This window comes from Sus scrofa, chromosome X, assembly GCF_054392235.1.
Source record: "Sus scrofa isolate SSC_HxYL_T2T_F1_AM1 chromosome X, Sscrofa_HxYL_maternal_Yorkshire_Landrace_v2.0, whole genome shotgun sequence".
NCBI lineage: Eukaryota > Metazoa > Chordata > Mammalia > Artiodactyla > Suidae > Sus > Sus scrofa.
In genome coordinates this window covers 9,394,931-9,419,864 of record NC_139401.1, presented here as the reverse complement: position 1 = coordinate 9,419,864, position 24,934 = coordinate 9,394,931, and the positions used below count along the sequence as shown (strand labels likewise).

Here is a 24,934-nt window from a genome sequence, read left to right as displayed (position 1 = left end):
GGAAAGACCCCTTCAGACGAGCATGGTGGATAGTATACCAATAACTAAGGCTTAATTTAGCATACTTAAAGAAGCACACTCAAGATACAGTTATGCGAAGTGTTATAATACGTATAAGCCCTAATTAAAAATAATGTAGTTTCAAAGCACCGTTTTTTTTTTTTTTCTTCCCCTTCCTTTTTAGGGCTGTGCTTGCAGCATATTAAATTCCCAGGCTAGGGGTCAAACTGTAGCTGCAGCTGCCAGCCTACACCACAGCCCACGGCAACAGTGGACCCGACCTGCAGCTTGCGGCAACCCCAAATCCTTACGCCACGGAGCAAGGCCAGGGATCCAACCCGCATCCTCACAGACACTCTGTTGGGTTCTCAAGCTGCTCAGCCACAACAGAAATTCACTTCTTAAATATACAAGAGTGGATGTACAATCCTACGGAAATACAAGGATCATCCAATATACAGTTTATGCTCCAGAAGTTCAAGCAAACACTTCATAGGAACCTGCACTGTAAACCACGGCCCGTGGCCTCGGGTCTGGAGCCAGACCGGCTTCCCTGGCCCACGGCTTACCAGAGGGTGTGACCCTGAGCCAGTGGACTCCCTCCCTCGGACGGGCCGGCATCAAGACACCTCTCAATCAAAGGTCACCAACTCTACAACGAACCCGGCACCTCCCGGCAAAGATTTCTGGCAGCTGGTGAGTTCAGCACCCAGCACGGTGGGCTCAGGGGAGTGAAGCAGACACCAGGTGCGGTGAACTGTGTCCCCTGAAAACACATGTTGAAGCTGCAACTCCTGGTATTATGAATGTGACCCTATGTGACAATCAGGTCTCTGCAGAGGAAATCAAGGTCAGGGAGTTCCCGTGGTGGCTCACGGGTTACGAACCCGACTAGTATCCATGAGGATATGGGCTGATCCCCGGCCTCCCTCAGGGGGTTAAGGATCCAGTGTTGCTGTGAGCTGTGGTGTAGGTCGCAGACACAGCTTGGATCCCATGTGGCTGTGGCTGTGGTGTAGGCCGGCAGCTACAGCTCTGACTCAGCCCCTAGCCTGGGAACTTCCGCACGCCGCAGGTGTGGCCCTAAAAAGCAAAAAATAAAAATAAAAAGAGAGAGGGGGAGAGATGAGGTCATGCTAGCTTAGGGTGGGCCCTAAATCCCATGCCTGGTGTCTCTGTCAGAGAAAGGAGGGGTCCGGAGACAGAGACACCTGGAAGAAGAAGGCCAGCGTGAAGAGGGAGGCAGAGACTGCATGGATGCGGCCACAAGCCAAGGGGTTCCCGCGGCCGCCAGAGACTAGGAGAGAAGCACCAGCGGATTCTCCCTCAGAGCTTCTGCCAGGAGCCAGCCTTTCAATACCTTGAGTTTGAACTCCTGATCTGTGAGAAAATCCATTTCGGCTGTTTTAAGACCCCCCCACCCCGTCCCCCGCAGTTTGGGGTAATTTGTTAGCGTAGCCAGAGGAAAGCCGCCCAGGATGACGATGGTATCTTGGTAGATACATTTTTAAAAATCCTTCCAGGTTAGACATACATCCTGAAATGCTTCTGGTTAAAGCAACGTGATGTCTGAGATGTGCTCCGGATGCAGCTGCCTCTATTGAAGAGGAAAAAAACAGTGAAGGTGCACAGGAGACAAGCTCACGACACGCGGATGGGGGCTGACGCAGGGTGGGGGGACACGGGAATACACGGGAAAATCCTACCCCCCTCGTGAGTATGCTGGACAATTTCCATGTTAACAAGCTAAGAGCACGTGTGTCAGGCGTTGGCAGACAAGCTTCTAGACGACAGACCAACATGTGTCCCAACCTTTAAACAATGCAATCAACTTTAACACTCAACTTTTCTCACCGCCCCTTTGGAAACAGAAGCAGGAGCAAAACCATCCCTATCCACGTTCATGAACGCGGCCACGGCAAACTGGCGAAGGGCCAGCAATTATCCCCCCGAGGTTCTCGAAGTAAACCTTCCGTTCACGAACCTCATCTCGGTATCATCTTGAGCAGATGACTCAAGCCACAGGCGGGAAGGACACACAGGAGTTTGGATAATGCGCCACCCCTGCAGCCGTCACGCAGCGGGAAGGAACGGAATCAAGGTGTGAAAAACGCGACCCTTCCCTAAGGTGCCCCTGTGGGAAGTGGGTTCCAAGGCGACCTGTCATCAACGAAGGTTCAGCTTCTAGACCTCGTTCAGGCCACGCAGGGGAGGCCAAGGAAAAGACCGTTTGACCAGTGGTCACACTGAAAGCTACTGTGGGAACTTTTAAACGCGACCTTGCCCTTGTGCAGCCGTCACTAAGGATGAGGCTCCAGGGGCTGGGAAGGCTCACAACGTGTCACCTGTGCAGCGAAGCCCAAGTGCTCTGCTACGCGGCCTCCAGCCCTGACGATGCTCTGGGACTTGGTGACCGGCGTCTGGGGAAGATGCTGAGGCTTCATGACTCATCTCCTGAGCGAAGGCAGGGCTGAGTCCCACCATCCCGCCGCCGGGACACGGCGCTCCGGTATCACCGAAGCTGTGCGGCAGAGAAACGAAACCAGGGAGCCAGCCGGAGCCAGCAGGCCTCAGGAGCAATGAGAAACAGGCTTCGGACTTGCCCAGCGTCCTCTCCGAATCCCGAGACCTGCACAGCTGGCAGGGGGGGACGGGGCCCTCTCCCAGAACACATCTCGGGACAGAGGGCCCTTGCTGCGGTACTGAGAAGGTGGAAGGGCCTCCAGGAGAGGGTTTCTCAGCTTCAGCACCAGTGACATCTGCGGGGCGGGGGGGGGGGGTGTCCTGTGTGTGATTCGGTGTCGAGCAGCACCCGTGGCTCTCTCCCCAGGAGAGGTGGCGGCGGAGGGGGGAGGCGCCTCCCCACCTGGGACCCCCCAAACCACCTGCAGACACTGTTGGGCATCACCTGGGGGACAAATCCCCCTTCAGGGAGAACGAGAATCCTGGAAAGCTCTTCCTGGAGCCCAGCACCTGGAAGGTTCTGAGGCAAAGGGGGAACTCCTGATGCTCCTGGTGGGCTAGAAAGGTGGAATCCAACATCAACACGGAACGGAGAGCCCGAGAAAAGACCGCCGCGGGCCAGCACGCAACTCTCACCGACATGCTCAGATGGCCTTTGCGGAAGGTGAAAAAACCGGTTTCTGAACAACACGAGAGCATCCACGAACGGGATCCTTACAATCTCCACTCTGTCATTTCTAGGGACGCTGGATGGACAAGCGATAAGGTCTAAGGGCTTCAGATGGACGTGCAGTAAGTTTTCCAACAGTGACAGAACCATCGCAGCAATGACAGGAGCGCACTCTCATGAACCTCCTTCAAAGATTCCCTCCCCTGCCCTCCCCTCCCCCCGTTCCGGTTAAACCCTGCGTGCCAGTCAGGGGGCTGAGAGGCAGTCAAAATCCAGTGACACACGGCTTTTGCTGCCTGCTCAGAGGAGGTGGGGGGTCAAAACCAGGAAAACCAGCACGTGTGCCCACGCTGCCCACTGCTCTTCCATGTCAGTACGTGGCTCCAGCTCCCCCGGAGCCCAGAGAAAACAAAGAAGGTGCCCTGGGAGTGGCGGCTCGGGCCCTGACATCGCACCCGCTGGATCTGGACTCCCCAAGGCAGGGGGCCCCCTGCGGGCGGCAAGGGAGGGACAACCACCTCTCAGCGTCGTCGCACATCCCAGCACCCTCCCTGCCCCCCGCCCCCTTGAGAACAAACAGTCCCTGCACAGCTCTCAGCGGGATCTAGAGAGGCGCTCTAACCCTTCTGGTGCCCGTGTCTACTTGTATCAGGAAGCGGACCTAAGAAATGTCAAGGCCGGTCCCTGAAAGCAGTCAAACTCGAACCCCAGGAGCTGTGCCTTCGCCGCCCCGCAGGCAGGGGTCCTAAAGCCCCAGCACACCAAACCTAAGACCACCAGGGCCTGCAAACAACGCCTGGGAGGACTCCCCACTGCAGGGACAGGGGACACACAAGTCCCGTGTTTCAGTTCTGTTGCAGCTTCTTGCATCACGCTGCAGTGGAGACGGATCCTGTTATATAACAAGACGCTTCAAATCTCTGCCGAAAAGGAATTTCTCCGACACCTCCCTCCCTCCCTCTCTCTGTGGTTTGACTTCCTGTGGTTGGCACACACAGTAATTCACACATCCACAAATATTTAGGGGGGAAAAAAAACACAATAAACTGCCTGGAACCGTAACAGAATGCCTGCTAGTCTTTGCTTCAAGGAATTTTACATGAAATAAGATCCAAAATCCCCCTGGGGTTTTAAGTTTGCCAGAGAGCTTATTTTTGTGAATGATTTCAATTTAACTCCTAGGATAACTGTCTTATTAAGTTGCTGATACATCTGTCTGACTTAAGTCTATGGTTTTTGCAAAGAGGATAAAAATGATTTCATGGAAGAGAAGCATCACGATTTCTTTCGGTCTTTTTTTAATCAACATTATCTGTTTGGCAAGCTGTCTGAGGTTCCTTCGGAGGACAGAGGGAAAGAGGCTGCAACAATTCTCAGTGTCCTTAAAAGAAACATTCAATTCAATTCCACGATGCCAGGAGCGGCCTCGCTGCCAAAGCCGCCCCTGCATCCTGCCAGGGCGACCCGTTTGCGCGGGAGCATAGGACGCCGCTTGTTAGACGGCGGCATCTCGCTCCACCCGCACGGCATCAACAGAGCGCTCTTCAGCCCCGGTCTCTCCTGGGGCTCCGCTCTGCCTCCTCCAGCCTGGCTCGGCCGCGACACCCAAACCTGTGCGTGGGACTAACGACATCCCACGGTTCTCAAAGTCAGGGCCACCTCCTGATGTGGCATCCGCTTTGGGAGGAGGACTGGGGTGCTGGGCGGCAGGGGACCTCCTTCAACTGGGGGTGTGGTGGGGAGGCTTCCTGTACCCAGGAAACTCACCTAAGAATTTCGTCACAGCCCTTAACGGGACATGGACGTTCCCTCGGGGTCATTCAGTGGCTCGTTTCTATTTTGACCCAAGGGTGCCAAGGCGGGTTTGCAAAAAAAGGACCTTTCCCAGGGCTTCCCCAGAGGGGTAGGTAGTGGCGGGGACACACTCAGGCACTCTGGCCATCTCCCGTTATGCCGGTGAACAGGGGCCTGCAGAGTCAGGGTGCAGGTTTCCCTGGATTCAGTTCGAGAGAGAGGAGTGCAGAGTGGGGGAGCTCTGGCTTCTCTCATTTAACAAGGAAACGATTGGCCTGCCTCCTGACCACAGCACCTTCCTGGGCTGACCCTTAGGGGACGAGCCACATGGAAGGCGGACGCCTGGCTCACTGCCTTAGCCTTGGCACCTCCGGCCCACACGCCTGCCCCAGCTGCACCCCGTGAGTGTGGTCCACCTCTTTGTGTGTAAGGCAGGGCCGCCACCGTCTATACCTCAGGGAAAGACCACACCAGCCTCACGACCCTGCAGCAGGCTTCCTCCCCCGCCCCACCTGTTACCAGATCATTCCCTGGTAACAGGTGGGGCCAGACCATTCTCCTTCGGGGGCATCCTGTATCTTAGGATGCTGAGAGCATCTTCAGTCTGCACCCGCCACCTGCCGGTAACCCCCCACCCCCAGTGGTGACAACCCCAAATGCCTCCGGACCTTGCGGATGTCTGGGGAGGGGCGGGGGCAGTGAGTGCCAGGTCACCTCCTTAGAGAACCCCGGTTCTCGAGGGGTCAGGTGCCACACAGGTCTCCAGATATTCATGCAAATAAAGGCCCAGGCTAGCAGCTTTTCTACAAACGTGTCTCTCGTCGGATGGAGGGTACCACTGCGGGCCTCCTGAACGCACCCATCAAATAAGGCCCCGATCCACCTGCTCTAAGAAGGGTAGCCACGGGCCGCGTGTGGCCCTTTAAACAAACGAAAATCAAATCAAATTTGAATTTCAGGCCCTCAGTCACACTGGCCACATACCCAGTGCTCAAGAACCATACGTGCTCGCCCAGCTGCTGCTCCTCTGGACGGCACGGATGGGGGACAGTGACACCCTCATGGGAAGCTGTACTGGGGGATGCCGCTCTGGGCGGTCCGCGAGTTCCCTACTGTCCAAGCGCCACGTGTGCTCTTGGAAGAGGAATGACCAGGAGGCAAAGTAACACCACGCACATCGGAGGGTCTAACTTTGGGGAAAGGACAGTAATTCCTCTTTTTTTCTTTTTTTCAATGGCCGCACCCAAACCACATGGAAGTTCCCAGGTCAGGGGTAGAATCCGAGCCACATCTGCAACCTAGGTGGCACCCATGGTAACATCAGATCCTTTATTCCACTGCACCAGGCCAGGAAAGGTGCCTACACCACCGTATCGACCTGAGCCGCTGCAGTCAGACTCCTGACCCACTGCACCACGGTGGGACCTCCCAACAACTCATTTTTTTAAATGTGGTTTTTAGGAGCTCCCTGGTGGCATAGGGGGTTAAGGATCCAGTGCTGTCCCTGCTGTGGCCCAGGTCACAGGAACTTCTGTATGCTGAGGGCACAACCGAAAAAAAAAAAAAAAAGGTGGTGGTTATTTTTCAAAAAGATTTAAAGAACTGGAGTTCCTGTTGTGGCTCAGCAGTTAACAAACCCCACTAGTATCCATGAGGATGTGGGTTTGATCCCTGGCCTCGCTTACTGTGTTAAGGATCTGGTGTTGCTGTGAGTTGTGGTGCAGGTCACAGACGCGGCTCGGATCCCGAGTTGCTGTGGCTCTGGCGTAGGCTGAGGCAGCTACAGTTCTGATTTGACCCCTAGCCTGGGAACCTCTATGTGCTATGGGTGTGGCCCTGAAAAGTCAAAAGACAAACAAACAAACAAACAAAACATTTAAAGAACTGGAATTTCTACAAACTTACCCCTGGATCTTGGACAAGCTTGTAATTTGGAAAACTGTATTATTTACAAACAAGAAGTTGAGAGAGAAGGTATTTTTTTCCCCAAGTTTTCATGCAGCAAATAAAAAATGTATAAACCTAGAAAATACCTAGCTCGCCAGAACTTACAGATTTGTGGGAAAGGAAAATGGTTGAAGCTACTTCAGTTATTCATCCGAATAAGATATGTGGACCCATTTAGACAACCTGCTTCATCTCATCATGGAATCCAATCTTTGCCGACGGGCCTGGTCCCCGTTCCATGCTCCTGGAATTGACTGGGTCCATCTACAAACCTGTTCCGAGATCACCCGCCTTTAATAGGCCTGGAATCTGCCCCAGTGTGGAGACCCAGGGCCATGGCCTGACTCCTGGGGACAGCACATTCATGCATCCTGGTCCCCAATCCAGGGGAGGACACGGTACCTTCTGAACATGAAATAGCCCTACTGTGCTACACTTGGGGTGGGGTGCTAAAAAGATCCAAACACATTTGGAAGTATACTTATCTTAAAAACCTTAAAAAATAAACATTTTCATCTTAAAAACCTCCCTTTGGAGTTCCCTCGATGGCGCATAAGGACTGGTGACATCTCTGCAGCACCAGGACGCAGGTTCAATGCCCAGCCCGAGAAAAGTACAATCTTCCAAGACTAAACCAAGATAAAATAGAAAAGATGAATGGACCCATCGCAAGAACTGAAATTGAAACTGTGATTAAAACACTTCCAGCAAACAAAAGTCCAGGACCAGATGGCTTCACAGGCGAATTCTATCAAACATTTAGAGAAGAGCTAACACCTCTCCTTCTGAAACTATTGCAAAAAACTGCAGAGGAAGGGATACTCCCAAACTCATTCTATGAGGCCACCATCACCCTGACACTAAAACCAGACAAAGAGGCCACAAAAATGAGAACTACGGGCCAATTCCACTGACGAACATCGATGCAAAAATCCTCAACAAAATACTAGCAAACCGCATCCAACAATACATTAAAAGGGTTGTACATCATGATCCAGCGGGATTTATCCCAGGGATACAAGGGTTCTTCAATATCCACAAATCCATCAGTGTGATACACCGCATTCACAAACTGAAGAAGAAAAACCATACGATCCTCCCAACAGACGCGGAAAAAACCTTTGACAAAATCCAACACCCATTTCTGATAAAAACCCTTCAGAAAGTGGGCATAAAGGGAACCTACGTCAACATCATAAAGGCCATATATGGCAAACCCACAGCGAACATCATTCTCAAAGGTGAAAAGCTGAGAGAATTCCCGCTGAGATCAGAACAAGACAAGGATGTCTGCTCTCACCACACTACTCTTCAACATCGTTCTGGAAGTCCTAGCCACGGCAATCAGAGAAGTAAAAGAAATAAAAGGAATCCAAATTGGAAAGGAAGAAGTAAAACTATCCCTATTTGCAGATGACATGACACTATACCTAGAGAACCCTAAAGACTCTACCAGAAAACTGTTAGAGCTCATCCACGAATTTGGCAAAGTCACAGAATACAAAAATCAATACACAGAAATTGATGGCATTTCTATACACTAACAATGAAAGAGCAGAAAGAGAAGTTAGGGAAGCAGTCCCGTTTACCATCGCATCCAAAAGAAGAAAATACCTAGGAGTAAACCTACCTAAAGAGACCAAAAACCTGTTCTCTGAAAACTATAAGACACTGATGAAAGAAATCAAAGATGACACAAACAGAGGGAAACACAGACCATGCTTGTGGATTGGAAGGGTCAATATTATAAAAAATGACTATACCACCCAAGGCAGTCTACAGATTCAATGCAATCCCTATCAAATTACCAAGGACATTTTTCACAGAACTCAAACAAAATATGTTAAAGTTTGTTTGGAAGCACACAAGACCCAGAATAGCCAAAGACATCCTGAAAAAGAAAAATGGAGCTGGAGGAATCAGGCTCCCAGACTTCAGACTATTCTACAAAGCAACAGTCATCAAAACCATATGGTACTGGCACAAAGACAGAAATACAGATCAGTGGAACAGGATAGAAAGCCCAGAATTAAATCCACGCACCTACAGCCAACTCATCTATGACAAAGAAGGCAAGAAGATACAATGGAGAAAGGACAGTCAGTTCAGTAAGTGATGCTGGGAAAACTGGACAGCCACATGGAAAAGAATGAAATTAGAACACTCCCCAACACCATACACAAAAATAAACTCGAAATGGATTAAAGACCAAGATATAAGACCAGATACTATAAAACTCTTAGAGGAAAACATAGGCCAAACACCCTCTGACATAAACGACGGCAACATCTTCTCAGATCCACCTCTTAGAGTATTGACAACAAAAACAAAAATAAACAAATGGGACCTAATCAAACTTCAAAGTTTCTGCACAGCAAAGGAAACCCTAAACAAAACGAAAAGACAACCCACAGGATGGGAGAACATCTTTGCAAGTGAATCGACTGACAAGAGATTAATCTCCAAAATTTATAAACACCTCCTGCAACTCCATACCAAAAACAAGCAAATAAACAACCCCATCCAAAAATGGGCAGAAGATCTAAACAGACAGTTCTCTAAAGAAGACACACAGATGGCCAAAAAACACATGAAAAGATGTTCAACATCACTCAGTATTAGAGAAATGCAAATCAAAAGCACTAGGAGGTACCACCTTACACCAGCCAGGTACCAACTTACCCCATCATCAAAACGTCTACAAACAATAAAGTGCCAGAGGGTGTGGAGAAAAACAAACCGTATTACACTGTTGGTGGGATTGTACATTGGTGCAACCACTGTGGAAAACAGTATGGAGATGCCTCAGAAAACTAAAAATAGAACTGCCATTTGATCCAGCAATCCCACTCCTGGGCATCTATCCAGAGAAAACCATGAGTTGCAAAGACACGTGTACTCCAATGTTCAAAGCAGCACTATTTCCAATAGCCAAGACATGGAAACAATCTAAATGTCCATTGACAGAGGAGTGGATCAAGATGTGGTACATATACACAATGGAATATTACTCAGCCATTAAAATGAATGAAATACCAGCATTTTTAGCAACATGGATGGACCTAGAAATTATCATGCTAAGGGAAGTCAGCCAGACAATGAGACACCAACATCCAATGCTATCACTGACATGTGGAATCTGAAAAAAGGAGACTGAACTTCTTTGCAGAACAGATGCTGACTCACAGACTTCGAAAATCTTATGGTCTCTGGAGGAGACAGTTTAGGGAGTGGGGGGGGATGTACTTGGGTTATGGGATGGAAATCCTGTAAAATTGGATTGTGATGATCATTATACAACTACAGATGTGATAAATTCATTTGAGTAATAAAAAAAAATTAAAAAAAAAAAAAGCCCAGCCCGGTGCAGTGGGTTAAAGGATCAGGCATTGCTGCAGCTGCGGTGTATGTGGCAACTGTGGCTTGGATCTGATCCCTGGCCTGGGAACTCCGTAACTCCGTATGCCTTGGGACACCCAAAATAGAAAACAATAAAAGAAAAACCCCTCCCTTGATTATTTGGATGGCAAACAGCTCCCTGGGTCATTTTGATCCTGACTTCACATGTATCCACAGAAAACCCAACACAGGAATGTGCACAGAAGCATGAAGCATGCTTCACGTGGTCAAACAGTGGAATCAACCCGTGTCCATCCACTGATGACGGGATGGACAAGACAGGGTCTGTCTGCCCCGTGAAACTGTATTACTTGGCCGTATAAGGAAGGACACGCTGACACAGGCCACGACGCGCATGCACCTCGAAAAGATTCTGCAACCTGAGAGCAAGCCCCCAAAGGCCACATGTCCTGCAAGTCCATTCACAGGAAATGTCCTCAAAAGGCAAAGCCATAGGACAGAAAGAGGACTGGGGCTGAGGAGGGGGAGGGGGAAACGGGGAGGGACCACCACCGGTATGGGGGCTTTTCCGGGGCGACTGAAAACACTCTAAAGTCAGACCGTGGTGACGGCTGTCCGGCACTGTGACTACCCGAAACCCCATCAGATCCCACCCTTGAAAGGAGCGAATTCGGCAGTATGTGAATTATACCCCAAGAGAGCTCCTGGAGAAGACGGCGTGACAGTCCACCCAGGCTGGGGTCCGAATTACAAAATGCACCAAACACAGCTCCTTCCTGCTCTGAGACAGGGTCCGGCTGGCCAGGGCCCAGCACGGGATGCTGCCACTCAGGAAGAGAGGTGGGCTGGGGGCACTTTGAGTGTCGCTTCTGCAGTATCCACAGAAGCCAACATTTTCAAAATTGTTTCTGCACTTTCGACAAGGAACACACTTCCTTCTGGCGGGTGCCGAGCAGACACGTGGGGGTTCGACGTCTGTCCCGGCCAAGGCTCCGGAGGCAAGTCACCAAGCAGACCTTCTTCTTGTGTCTTTGCATCAGGCACAATTATTGGTGCACTGTGACCATCAGCTCAAGTCAAAAAAGGGATTCTAGCGAGTTCCCGCTGTGGCTCAGGGGGTTATGAATTCGACTAGCATCCATGAGGACGTAGGTTTGATCCCTGGCCTTGCTGAGTTAAGGATCTGTGTTGCCGTGAGCTGCGGTGTAGACTGCAGACTCAGTTCAGATCCTGTGTTGCTGTGGCTGTGGTGTAGGCTGGCAGCAGCAGCTCTGATTTGACCCCTAGCCTGGGACCCTCCATATGCCGTGGGTGCGGCCCTAAAAAGTGCATGCCCACGTGCGCGCACACACACGCACACACAAAAGTGATTCTAGGAGTTCCCGTCGTGGCTCAGTGGTTAATGAATCCAACTAGGAACCATGAGGTTGCGGGTTCGGTCCCTGCCCTTGCTCAGTGGGTTAAGGATCCGGCGTTGCCGTGAGCTGTGGTGTGGGTCACAGACACGGCTCGGATCCCGCGTTGCTGTGGCTCTGGCGTAGGCCGGGGGCTACAGCTCCAATTGGACCCCTAGCCTGGGAACCTCCATATGCCGCGGGAGCGGCCCAAGAAATGGCAAAAAAAAAAAAGAAAAAGAAAAAGTGATTCTAAAATGTGTGAATTCAGCCGCCACGGCCAAAGCCCCTGCACGGCTCAGGACGCCCCACTCCATCTGTCCTCTTGAGGGAGTTGCTGCAGGAAGGGGCACCCCTTCCAGGGCCTGAATGCAGGCTCTCATGTGACACTCATAACTGAACTGTCCCAGGAGACACTCGTGCTGACAAAGAAAGACACTTCACTGGGAAGGGGCGCCGGGCGGAGTGCAGCCGGTGCGGGAGCCCAGGAGAAGCGCCTGCCATGCGGCTCACAGCCTCCGGTTTTATGCGAATGGGGTTCCTTCCCAGGTTGTCTCTGCCCAGTCGTCCTCCTTGGCCCCTACGTGCTCTGGCTCAGGGAGCTTCTTGGCAGTGCAGGCACCGCTCAGCCAAGACGAATCCCAGGAGGCTGGTGGTCCCTGCCTCCTACTGCCCCCGCCCCATCCTCCCGGGGAGTCTTCCGGGCAGTGCCCTCTTCCTCCTCAGCAGGGCCCCCAAGGCGGGCCGTTTCCATCACTGGTCCCCTCACAGGGGATGCGACACCGGGGAGGGCCTGTGCTCAGCCGGCCTCTCCTGGCCGACACAGAGCCTGGGGCGAAAGAGCCCTCAATCTCGACAGACGGATGGACCCGCTCTGCCCTCCCCCGGGGGGAGCCCGGCGCTGGGACTCCGAGCTCCGGGACCGGGCCAGAGCCGGCAAGTCCCAAGAAACCCAGCCCCGAGGGACTTCATGGCACATCAGGTCACGCCCGCCCCTGCCGGCCGGGGCCCAGGACTCCCTTCTTCACCGTCCAACAGCTCACCAACAGCTCACCACAGCGGCAGAGCCACGAGTCCATCTGCTCCCTGCCTGGCTGAATTTCATACGAAATGAATATTCTACCTCCATCCGCTGACAGAGACGAGCAGCCCCAGACAGCAAAACGACAATGTTCTGTGGAAGCCAATCAACCCTGGGAAAAGACCCCCGCCGAAATCACGGGCCGCCTAAGTTTGGTGTTTCAGAGGAACGTACGTTTTGTGAGCCAAATGCTCTGTGGTCACACAGAAAAACGTCTTTAAAGGGAGTGAGAAAACATTCAAGGTCAGGAAACAGGCAGCCTCTTATCCCTGCTACAGGCAGTGCCGCCAAAGAAAAAGGTCTGTGGATGAAAGACGGAAAGAAACCAATCATGTAATTAATTGCACAAAGAAACTGTAAGTTAAAGCGCAAATCATCCTTAAAACGAATCGGCAGCATAAAATGAAGACGAAATGCAGCCTAGGGTATAAACAAGGCAAAATCCTCCTGCTGTGAGGATCTGCCTTGCAAACAAAGCTTTTCTTTAGGTTTACAAAATAAAAAGCAGAGGGCAGAGCCTCATTTAGTCAGTTTGGAAAAGCGAAAGGTACTGTGTGTTTCAAAAGACAGTAAAAATGCCACCAGAGCATTTTGCTGAGGAAGGTGATCTGCTACAGATAACATACGTTTTGTAACAGATTTCCCCATATTTCAATGCACCTACTTCAAGCTCCAAGTCGGCCCAGACGTTGCCCATCCCAGGCCAAAGATTCACCAAATGTTTGTGTGGCACCCCTAGCAAAACCGTATCCTGCTTGAATCTCAGCTCCTTCCCTAAACACATGAACAGAGGTATCGAGATCAATTCTGTTCTCCTATCTCGCATCACAAATGTCAGAGAAACTCATTCCGACGGTCCTGTGTAAATAAAGTTATGAACTCATCAGAGCTGGGAAGACACCCCTGGGAGTCCACAGCACTTGCTTTTTAGGATTCAGTCCGGCAACACCGTGCCAGGACAGAAGCCGATCCCATTAGAGAGCCCTGATTTCTGCAGATGATACTTAAGGTACAGACACCTTGCAGAATAATCAAGAACCCTTTCCCGTGAAGACGCCATCAGGTTGACTGCACCATGTCTCTCAAAAGTTTATACACACAGAGCCAGAGTTTTACACTTTGGCAGAGAAGTCCAGTCGCGGGAGGTGGGAGGAGGGACACGTCTTCAGGGACGGTGGGGACCGTCATCCACTGTGGTCCAGACCTAAGGAGGAAGACAACAAGGCAGGAACCAGGCCGGCACGGGGTGCATTCTGAACACTTCTGCTCCCCTTCAGAGCGTTTCAGCTAGTGCTCACTCCTCTGGAAGCTGAAAGGAACAAGGCAGGTGAGATGAACACACAAGCCCATCTCAGAAGACAGGTCCCAAGTCAGCAGAGAATTCTGTGAATGGCACTCGACGTGTACAAGGAAGATTCCGGAGCTTTCTGTGTGGGTACAGGATAATTTCCCCACTCGCCACCAGGAATCACTTTCTAATCTAAACAGCAGTCATATGCCAGACGAAGAGGGATCCAACGTTAAAATATTTCTTGGTAAACCACTCAATTATCATCAATGGGGGAAGAGATGAGCAAACTATGTGCACATGGAGTATTACTCAGCCACAAAAAAGGAAACCGCCCCTGACACATGCAACACCACCACGGAACCGAAGACATTATGCTGGGTGAAATAAACCTGGCTCGAAAGGACAAATGCTACCTGATTCCACTCATATGAGGTCCTTCAAAAAGTCACATGGAGAGAAAGTGGAACCGGGGGCGCCAGGGGCTGGGAGGGGGGGTGCAGAATGTTAGTTTGAGAAGCTGGACAAAGTTTTGCACACGGAGGGTGGTGGTGCAGCACAGCAACGTGACGACGCTTAAAGACCATGAGCTGCACATTTTCAAAGACCAACGAGGTCGTGGTGTGCACGCCTCGTTACCATAAATTCCATAATTATTCCGAGTAATAAAACCCAGAATTTCTATTGACCAAAAAAACCCAAATTATGTACACTATTCTCCTTTTTCAATAGAGTGTATTGTAAATAAAATTGAAGTGCATTGATGGCTATGAATTTACACATACCATTATACTGTCAAAAATATATCTCTTTACCGTAGGTGCAGCTATGTATATATGTGTGTGTGTGTGTATATATATATATATATATATATAAAATAAGTAGAAAGGAGAACATAATTTAGCTTTTCTTTTTCTTTTTTTTTTTTTTTTTTTTTTTTGCTTTTTAAGGCACCTGCTGCATATGGAGGCTCCCAGGCTAGGGGTCAAATCAGAGCTACAGTTGCCTGCCTATGCCTCAGCCATGCCAGATCCGAGCCGCGTCTGGAACCTACACCACAGCTCATGGCAACACTGGATCCTTAACCCACTGAGTGAGGCTAGTGATTGAATCTGCAACCTCATGGTTCCTAGTCGGATTTGTTGCTGCTGCACTATGGAATGCCTAGGCCTTTTTTTTTTTTTTCTTTTTTCTTTTTGCTTGTGCCTATGGTACGGAAGTTCCCAGGCCAGGGATTGAACCTGAGCCACAGCAGTGACTTGAGTCACAGCAGTGATGACTTAACCCACTGGGCCACCAGGGAACTCCAAAGTATATTCTTTGCTAAGCGTGTCCTCATGTTGGGTCTTGGGGGCATCGTAGGAAGATCCAGACTCCTTACTCTGGTGCTTCAGAGTCAGTGCCAATGTCTCTAAACTACTCTGAGAGAGGTGGAGGGCCGGTTCGAGATATGGAAAACGTGGGGCCACGTCCCAAACCAGCCAACCGCAGACTACTGGCATTTGGGGCCAGGTAACTCTTTGGTGTGTGAGGGGTAGGGGACGCTGTCCTGTCCATTGCGGGATGTCCAGCAGCATCTCTAGAAGCCAGCATCACACACATCCCAAAAGTGACAAGCTGACATGTCTTTAGATTTTGTCAAGTGTCCCCTGGGGGTAAAAACTGCCCCCAGTTGAGAACCAGTCTTTAAACCCAGAAAGAGATCTTTGGGAATCGCCCACATTTACAAAGAAAAGTCAAAAAGAAACACTTTAGAAAAACAACACACCTTGATTTGGTATAAGAGCAGGAAGGAACTAGCCAAAGAAGAAACCGCTCATCATTTTCAGGTCCCTTGACAGGGAGACGCCAGAGCCAAGTTCAAGAGTTTATCCTTGAGTTTAATGAATCAGAACTGAACGTCCATGTGGGCCAAATTCCTTCGTGAAGAAACTCACTAGACTTTCAGTCCACCCGCCTGGACGTCACGGCTGCCGACGACCAGCTGCACGGGTTGGGGTGGGGGGGGAGAGGAAGAGCTTCCCGGGAAAAGGTTTCCGGACAAGCTGCGGGGAGGGGGCGTCTCCGCGTTCGGGGTTATTCAAGAAGACAAACGCTGTCTGAAAGGAGAGAATTCTGGGAAAATCTGAAGCGCAGGTTGGCAGGAGGAAGGAAGGGGCATCCCCCCACCAAACGGCACCTCCTCAAGGATTTTTCATCAGCTGAGACCGCACAACACGTCACGGCTCTGCGGGGTTATCCCCCCGGGCTCGCGTCTTTAAACCAACCAGCTACGGTTCCAGGGCCCCGGGACGCTTTGTGGCTTTTGATAAGACAAATGGGCAACACCTCACTCTACCTCAACACCTGCCTGCCACAGGCCACCACGTGTACTAACTTAGGACCTGACCAGCCCCCACACCAGAGCTGGTCTTCAACACGGTCCGATGAGGTCTGCAAAAGACGCCCTTTTGGAGTTCCCGTTGTGGCTCAGTGGTTAACAAACCCAACTAGCATCCATGAGGACGTGGGTTCAATCCCTGGCCTCCCTCAGTGGGTGAGGGAGCCGGCATTGCCATGAGCTGTGATGTAGGCCACAGACGTGGCTTGGATCCCGCACTGCTGTGGCAGCTACGGCTCCGATTCGACCCCCTAGCCTGGGAACCTCCCTGTGCTGCGGATGCGGCCCTAAAAAGACCTTGTTACAGTGTCCTGTTCTCATTCATTCTAACGGGGACCTGTGTAGGCTCCAGGGAGCCACTTCTCTCAGAGGCTCGGCTCCTGCTGAATACGGCTGCTTGGTCATCTGTACCGCCCTCGGATTTTATGAACAGAAAGGAACTGGGGAGAACTGGCCACCCACTCCAGTTACCAGGACCCCTCCGCCCCTAAAGTACAGCCGTCAGAGATACAGGAGAAGGCAGGAGGCAGGCACCTAGAAGCAGCACCCCCGACACACACCCACCCCCTGCAGCAGGGGCGCAGGCAGTGCATTCCGGGGTTCTCAATCCCGGCCAGGCTGTGAGTAAGGAACGGGGTGGGGGAAGGGCTGGAGGAAGCGCAGAAACATGCCGTGACTCCACAACGTGCTCGGACAAGGTCGTGAAGCAGGGACTAAGTTCCCATCGCACATCGTACAGGATCCCACCAGCTTCCCAGAAGCGTCAGGGTGCGGGGGATGCAAGCAGGAGGGTCTCCTCTCCCTCCTCCGTCCGTGCACTGATGGCAACAGCGCAAAGGGCAGAACATGGGGAGCTCGGCCTCTGGCTGCTGGATGGACCCAGTCGTGACCGAAGCCCACGGCCTGTGAGGGCGGCTCCTGGGGACGCGAGCACGAGCAGTGGCTGCAGGAAGAAGCCAGGCGGTTCTGGGTGTGCGCTCCACGGACCTTCGATTATGAGCGAACAACCCCTCCAGGGCTCTCCCGGGCCCCAGCTGCAGATGCGACAGAAGGCTGCCTCCCTGTCTCTCCTCTGTCCCACGCGGCAGCCTCCGGAGGGGAGGCCGCGCAGCAGGGGGTGTGGGCGTGGCTCCTCGCGCGGCAGGACCCCACCCGCAGGGGCACCGCTGGCAGCCCAGCCCTGCCCTTGCTGCTCCTTCTCTTCGACAGGGGTAGCTCAGTCTCTACATCCGCTCGGCTAGAACTCTCTTCTGAGCAGGGTCCTGGAGCAGGAAGGGGCCCCAGGCCACCTCTGCAGTTTCTGTGGCTCCAGCCAGCTACGGGATGCGGAGAACGTCCCAGGCTGCCCACTCGCGTGCGGGGTCCCCAGGCGGGCTCCCGCCATGCATTGCTGCCCGGTGCCCGGGGCGCTTGCGCCACAGCGCCCTCATCTGGACAACAGAAGCGACAAAGTCAATGACCCCCGCCCCCACCAGGCGGCCTGACGGAAGAGTGAGAACGGAAAACAGTGTCTGGCTCACATAAAAACCCGTGCGTGGATGCTCGTCACGGCAGCTCTACTGTAAAACAGCCCCGACCTGGAAAACTCCCAAACGCCCCGCCCCCCACAGTGAGTGTCAGGTAAATAAAAAGCGGTCCCCCACCGTGGACCACTAGTCAGCGTTTAAGAGGCTGGAGCTGCTGATACACAGCATCTGGGGAGGGCGGGGGCTGCAGGTGGGTGATCATATGCTACAGGAGTCCACTGATGGGTGGTTCTTGAAAGGACACAATAGAGAGATGGTTCTAGAAGCCTGTGGTTGCCAGGAGGGGAGAGGGTGACGGTACAGAGGATGCATAAGGAGTGTCCCCTGTGCTGAGGGAACAGTTCTGCGTCATATGCCTGTGGTGGATGCTTGAATCTACACGTGACTGTACTTCATCCACTGTCCACACGCACACAGATAAAAACTGCTAAAATCCAAGATAGGGTCGGCATCTGTGCCAGCAAGGCCAGCATTAATTTCCTCCTTTTGATAAGGCAGTATCTTCACATAAGATGTGCCCACTGGGGAAGGCGGAGGAGGGGTGCCTTGGAACGCCCCGCACCCTGTGTGCCACTTCCTGTGACTCTAACATCATTTCAAAACAGAGCCTTCAAAAGTAACAGTGTCTGGTGAACTGCAGCCACACACACAGAATGCGTACTGCTCTTACTGAAACACAGCATGGTGGAGTTCCTGTTGTGGCTCAGCGGGTTAAGAACCCGACTAGGAGCCACGAGGAGGCAGGTTTAATCCCTGGCCTTGCTCAGTGGGTTAAGAATCCGGCGTTGTTGTGAGCTGTGGTGTAGGTTGCAGACACAGCTTTGATTCGACCCCTAGCCTGGGAACTTCCATATGCTGCAGATTCGGCTGTAAGAAGAGAAAAAAAAAAAAAAAAGGAAGGAAGGGAGAAAGAAGGAAGGAAGAAAGAAAGGCAGCATGGATTAACATTCAACCCAAATAAGACAAGCTTCAATTTAAAATGCCACAAAAAAAATTTTTTTGTCATTCAGTGGAATAGTATTTGGCAATAAAAAAGGAAGGACCAACACACGTTACGACATGGATGAACCTTAAAAATGGGACAGGAGTTCCTGTCATGGCTCAGTGGTTAACAAACCCAACTAGGAACCATGAGGTTGCAGGTTCGATCCCTGCCCTTGCTCAGTGGGTTGGGGATCCAGCGTTGCCGTGAGCTGTGGTGTGGGTCGGGTCGCAGATCCCGAGTGGCTTGGATCCCGCGTTGCTGTGGCTCTGGCGTAGGCCGGTGGCTACGGCTCCAATTAGACCCCCAGCCTGGGAACCTACACATGCCACAGGAGCAGCCCTAGAAAAGGCAAAAAGACCAAAAAAAAAAGAAAAAGAAATGGGACACTGGGCACAACACGCCCATCCCCAAGAACACACAGTGTATGATTCCACCGACAAGGACCACCCCCCCCCGAAAGGAGCACATGCGTAGACACCGAAGGGAGGTTGGGGGTGGGCAGGGGCTGGGAGGTGGGACTGGGCAGCGACTGTAACGGGGTGAGAGCTTCTGGGGACCGATGAAACGCTTTCAAATTGGCTGTAACAACGGCAGCGGCAGCGGCACTCTGTGAATGCACTGAAGACCCCCGAACTGTACACTTCAAACGGGTAATCTGCGGGCGACGTACAGCTCCAGAAAGCTGTTAGCAAACTGTGGCGAGCTCTGTTGCACGGCAGGTGTCATCTAAGTATTCTGCTGTAATTCACCCCTCTTTCCCCACAGGTGGGGGGCTGGTTCTCAGAGTCCCCATTGGGGCGCTTTCTGTTCCGGCGGGGAGAGCAGCCCTGAGGTGTCCAGGAAGATGCAGACGGCGGCTCCCAGGCTAAGAGCATCAGACGCAGCCTCCTGTGGCCGCTGGGTAGGCAGCGTCAAGTTCAGAGGCCTCGCCTTTTCCTTATGCCTCTTGGGCCCCCTCAGCCCACATAACTGCCCTGCATTCCAACAGGCTAACTTAGCAACTCCCCCCTAAAAAAGAAAAGCTCTCTTGTTCCTGCCTCCTCGCCTCTGCCCATAGGCCCCCGGGCTAGAAGGCATTTCTTCACCCCTGCACCGCCAAAGCCAGCCCAGGCCTCCCTGTAAAGAGGAGGCGGCTTCCTCCTTTCTCAGCTTCTGCCACTCAGGCTTCCTCACATTCGGCACCGTCCATGGGACTCCCTTCCACACCAAGGCTCTGGCGCACCTGTCATGCTTACCCCCCCCAATACCTCCCCCCATCTTCGTGCGGGAACAGCGAACGGGCATCCGAGGGACGCGTGATTTTCACAAGGGACTCTGAAGAGGATGGTCCTGACCCGGGTGAGACCCGGGCCTCGCTGTAAACAGGCTGAAATACAACAGCCAAGATGGGGGCTCCAGGTGGCCCTGCTCTAGGTGAGTCTGGGTTCTCTCCTGCCCACAGCCCCTGGGGGGCTCAGAAAATAGGGAGAGCCCTCCCTGGGGCCTGGAACACAGGCCCAACAAGGTTCTCATGGAAAATTCTGACTGCTCCCCAGGCAGGGACATAGCTGCTGCCATTTCCCAAACACATTCCCAGAGGCACATACAAGACGCACGGAGCCTGGAACAGACCAGAGTCAAAAGCCTCTGCTGCTTATGCATCAGCCAGCGGAGGAAAAGCACCTGCCATGTACATGGTAAGAACAGCAGAAACAGTGCTTCTCAGGAAAGCTTACTCACTTCCTTTTCTTTGTTTTTGGCCACACCCTCTGCATGCAGACGTTCCCAGGCCGAGAACTGAACCCTTGTCACAGCACTGACCCAAACTGCTGCAATGACAATGCCAGGTCCTTCACCTGCTGAGCCACAGAAGAACTCCACACACACCCGAATGACCACGGCTACTGCCCCTTCCGAAAATTTCTCATCTCCAGAGGCTAAATAGGAAAGGAGTTGGTTATGAAACTTCTGGTTAGCAAATAACTCCTTTACAAGAAGCCTCGAGAAGGCACTGGTTCCAGTTCTTAGAGCCAATACAGTAACAGGGCATGTTTAAGGCCAGAAACTACAGAGAGGCTGACAGGAGGCTCATTACGTTAGAAGAAATGCATTTTACAATTTCACTTACTCAGAGCCAAATGCAGGCAAATCCCTCCCTCCTTCGAGCGCTCCTCTTGAGGCCTGTTTTCTGTCTTCAGTTACCTGTCAATGCAAAAAAGACCCAAAGTGAGGCCAAAAAAAGGTCAGCGAAAACATCTCCCATACAACCTGCAGGGTTCCAGAAGCACGGAGACGTCTACGAAGCTGAGATAAGGATGGCCTCGGAGGGCGGAAAACCACGGTCGGTGAATTTCGGGCTCCCGTCTCTGGGCAACGCGCCCAATGAGATGGCCCCGCACATCTGTTCAGAACTCTCACGACCTCTGAACCCGGTACGGTGACATCACAGGGAATTCAGTCCCTGAAGCAGCTACGCGGGGCTCACCTGACTAGCGTCCACCACCCCGAAACGCGGGTAGTACACACACAGCGCTTTCCAGACTCAGCACAACTCAGCCCGTTTTACTGAGATAAACACGTCCGGCCCTGGGGAACGTGGACACGCTGCCCAGTGCTGCTCTGGCGTCGGGGACACTCGAGGTCTGCGGTCCCCTGCCACTCACCCACCCAGTGAGGAGGGGCACGCAGTAAGGGAAGCGACAAGAAGCGAGGAAGGAAATGCACAGCGAGACCTCTGAAGGGAAGCGATGCCTTCACACCCGGCAGTGGCAGAGACGGGACCCCCGGACAAGGAGCTGAGTCAGCGCCGGGGGCTGGAGCTCCACGAGGAGGGAGCACCTGACCGGACGACGGCCGGCCGCAGCAGCAAGGGACAGCGGGTCCCAGAGCACAGACGACCTGCAGCCCTCGGGAAGGAGTCTGACCCCTTCTTGTTCTTTCTTCACCCAGCGCCAGACTGAATGAGGAAAGACAAGCGGACCATCCTTCTTTAAAACCCCTGCGGGGCTCCTAGGGTGCTTCCAACAAAATCCGAAGAAGCTCTCGGCCAGCAGAGGCACCCAGGGGGCTTGCCCGGTGCCAGGGGAAGACGGGAGAGGAGACGGAGACCACATGGGCTCAGGGGCGTTCGAGGGTCAGACAGAGGAAGCAAGGACGACCCCGAGGTTCAGGGCTTGAGCAACAAGCGGAAGGCGGAGCCCCTGCCCGAAACGCGGGAAGGCGGAGGGGAGGAGAAATCAGAGTGTTACTTGGCAACGCCGCTGGCTCTCCAAGCGGACTGCTGACCACGTACTGAAACACCCAGGTGTGAGCAAGTGGGAGACGTCACAGTCGGTGCCAAGTCCGGGCCATCTGTGACCGCTGAGGCTCTGGGCCCGGATGGCAGGGTCTGCACGCGGTGGGATTCCTCACCCTTGGCACTGGGGCACCTGATCAGATCACCCTCTGCCCTGGGGAGGCCGGGTGCGCCGCAGCACGCGGAACAGCATCCCGACTCGTCCCACGAGATGCCGGTACCAACCCCCATCCTGCCGAGCGGTGACACCCAAAACTGACCCACAGTGCCCAGTGTCACCTGGAAGGCACACTCACCCTTTAGGAACCACTGGTCTCAAGATTATCATGCAACGTGAAGTCAGAGACAATATTACATGCCATCACTGATACGTGCAAGCTAAAAAAAGATACAAACGAACTTATTTACAAAACAGAAACAGACTCACAAACATAGAAAACAAACTTGTAGTTACCAAAGGGCAAAGAAGGTAGAGCAGGGGTAAATCAGCCGTTTAGGATTAGCAGATACCCACAACTGCACATAAAACAGACAAACATCAAGGACCTACTGTACAGCCTATGGGAATCATATTCAGTATCTTGTAATAACCTGTAATAAAAAAACAGGAGTTCTCCTTGTGGCTCAGCGCAAAGGAACCCAACGAGTATCCATGAGGTTGCGGGTTCCATCCCTTGCCTCGCTCAGTGGGTTAAGGATCTGGCAGGGCCACCATCTGTGGTGTGGGTCATACATGGGGCTTAGATGTGGTGTTGCTGAGGCTGTGGCGTAGGCTGGCAGCTGCAGCTTTGATTAGATGCCTAGCTTGGGAACTTCTATATGCTGCAGGTGTGGCCCTGAAAAGCAAAAAAAAAAACCCAAGAAAAATATGAAAAAGAACAGATTTTATATATCATATAAATATATATCATAAAATAAACAAATAAAAGACTATAAGCTGACCCTCTAACCCTGAGAAGAAGGATGTGGTCAGTGGGGCAGAGAAGGGGAGAGCAGCAAGGTGGGAGGAAACCCAGAACGCTGTGCTGTCCCTGGCATCTAGTGACAGCTGTCTCTCAAGCATCTGGGGAAGAGTAGCACACACCTGCTGCTGAAAGAGAGGACAAGGAGGACATCCTGACAGGATGGCAAGGAGTCATGTGCCCCAGCCTCTCTGCACCTGCCGGGCTCCTGCAAGGAATCTGGGCAGATCACAGAGGAGGTGGCACTCTCGCCGGCGCACCAAGTCTGGTGAAGCAGAGAAAGGGGCTCCCGATTGAGTGGTGCTGGAGGCCACGCACGGGGATGCGCTCATGGTGCGTGGGCAAGAGGATGCTGACAGCAGCCTGCGGGAAGGCTGGTCGGTGGAGAGAAGGGGGCTGCCCCATCCAGCGGGGGAAGAAGAGGTCACCCCACCAGTATGGCTCCGCTTTTTGGGCGACACGTGTAAAAACAGGTGGTGGTGCCTGCCAGTTTGGGGATCACCCCAATGACAAGAGCTGGGGTTCCTCTCTTTCTGACCTGCTTCACCCACACCTCCTACCCCCTCGTAGGCACAGTCTGGACCATCAGGACTGGGGCTAAGCAGCACCTCAGGAGAAGATAACAGACACCGCACGTCCTGCCTCTCTCTGTTTTCATCTCCTCTAAGCTTACGAGGAAGGGCCCACACTCCCGGCAGAGCACGCCCAGAACGCTGAACTCGCGGAACTCCGTGTAGCTGCTGACACAGGCGGGCCTCACCCACGGCGCTGTTCCATCTTCTTTCCACAACCTCCTGTGCACATGCATTTTATAAAGACATATATATATATATATATATGTCTTTTGCCATTTCTTGGGCATCTCCCGTGGCACATGGAGGTTCCCAGGCTAGGGGTTGAATCGGAGCTGTAGCCGCCGGGCTAACGCCACAGTCACAGCAACGCAGGATCCGAGCCGCGTTTGCGACCCACACCACAGCTCACGGCTACGCTGGATCCTTAACCCACTGAGCAAAGGCAGGGATCAAACCCGCAACCCCATGGTTCCTAGTCGGATTCGTTAACCACTGAGCCATGACGGGAACTCCTATATTTTTTTTTAATGGAAAAAGTTTTTAAAAAAGAAGAAGCGCAGAGAGTTACAGGCCTCACTTTGCTCCTAATTAATTATAAGAAACTCTCACTGGACCAGAGATTCCTCAGCTGTGAAATGAGGGTCTTAAATTATTTATGAGGTTTCATCCACATCAGAAAAAAAAAAAAAAAAATCTAAGGAACCATTTTCCTGTTGACTTCCTCTGTACATTCTAAGAAAAAACACCTTGCAAGGAAATGAACCCAGAACCTGCCAAAGGACTACAGAGGGTGGGGGAGTGGGGGCAGAGGAGGACGGCATCTCTCTGTCAGGCAGCCAGCTGAGCACAGAAATTCATCCAAGGGGGGCCTTTGTCCCCTGAGGCGGCCACAAATACGAACACTCCCACTGTGGAGAAATGCAAGGGGTACCATCGTGAAAATAATGTGAGAGATCTCGCCTATGTTTTCCGAAGCCACTGAGCTTTCCAGAAGAGCTGAGTGTCCTCCCGAGTCCTCTTCTCTTTTTTTTAGGGAGCCCGGAGCCAGGGGCTAAGCCTGGCAACACAGGGGGGGGCGTCACGGCGCCCCGAGATTTCCCAGCCGCTTCCCTTGATCGGGACCGGGTTCAGGTTCCGGGTGATGCAGCTGCTGCTTCCAACACCGACCAGCATTTCGACGCAGCGAGACGACGCGGGCCCTCATCAGACCTGAAGTCAGCGCTTCTCAGATGAGG

The 24,934-nt window shown here is 52.6% G+C and overlaps 1 protein-coding gene across 4 annotated transcripts in view; it reads right to left on the bottom strand.

Annotated features, from left to right (window-relative positions):
- Positions 1 to 24,934, bottom strand: part of TBL1X (transducin beta like 1 X-linked) — a 245,118-nt gene that overhangs the window by 137,401 nt on the left and 82,783 nt on the right. For all 4 annotated transcript variants that reach the window (XM_085007108.1, XM_085007111.1, XM_085007110.1 and 1 more), the window contains exon 2: positions 20,996 to 21,069. The gene's annotated coding sequence lies outside the window, so the exon portion shown is untranslated. The remainder of the gene's footprint in view (positions 1 to 20,995; positions 21,070 to 24,934) is intronic.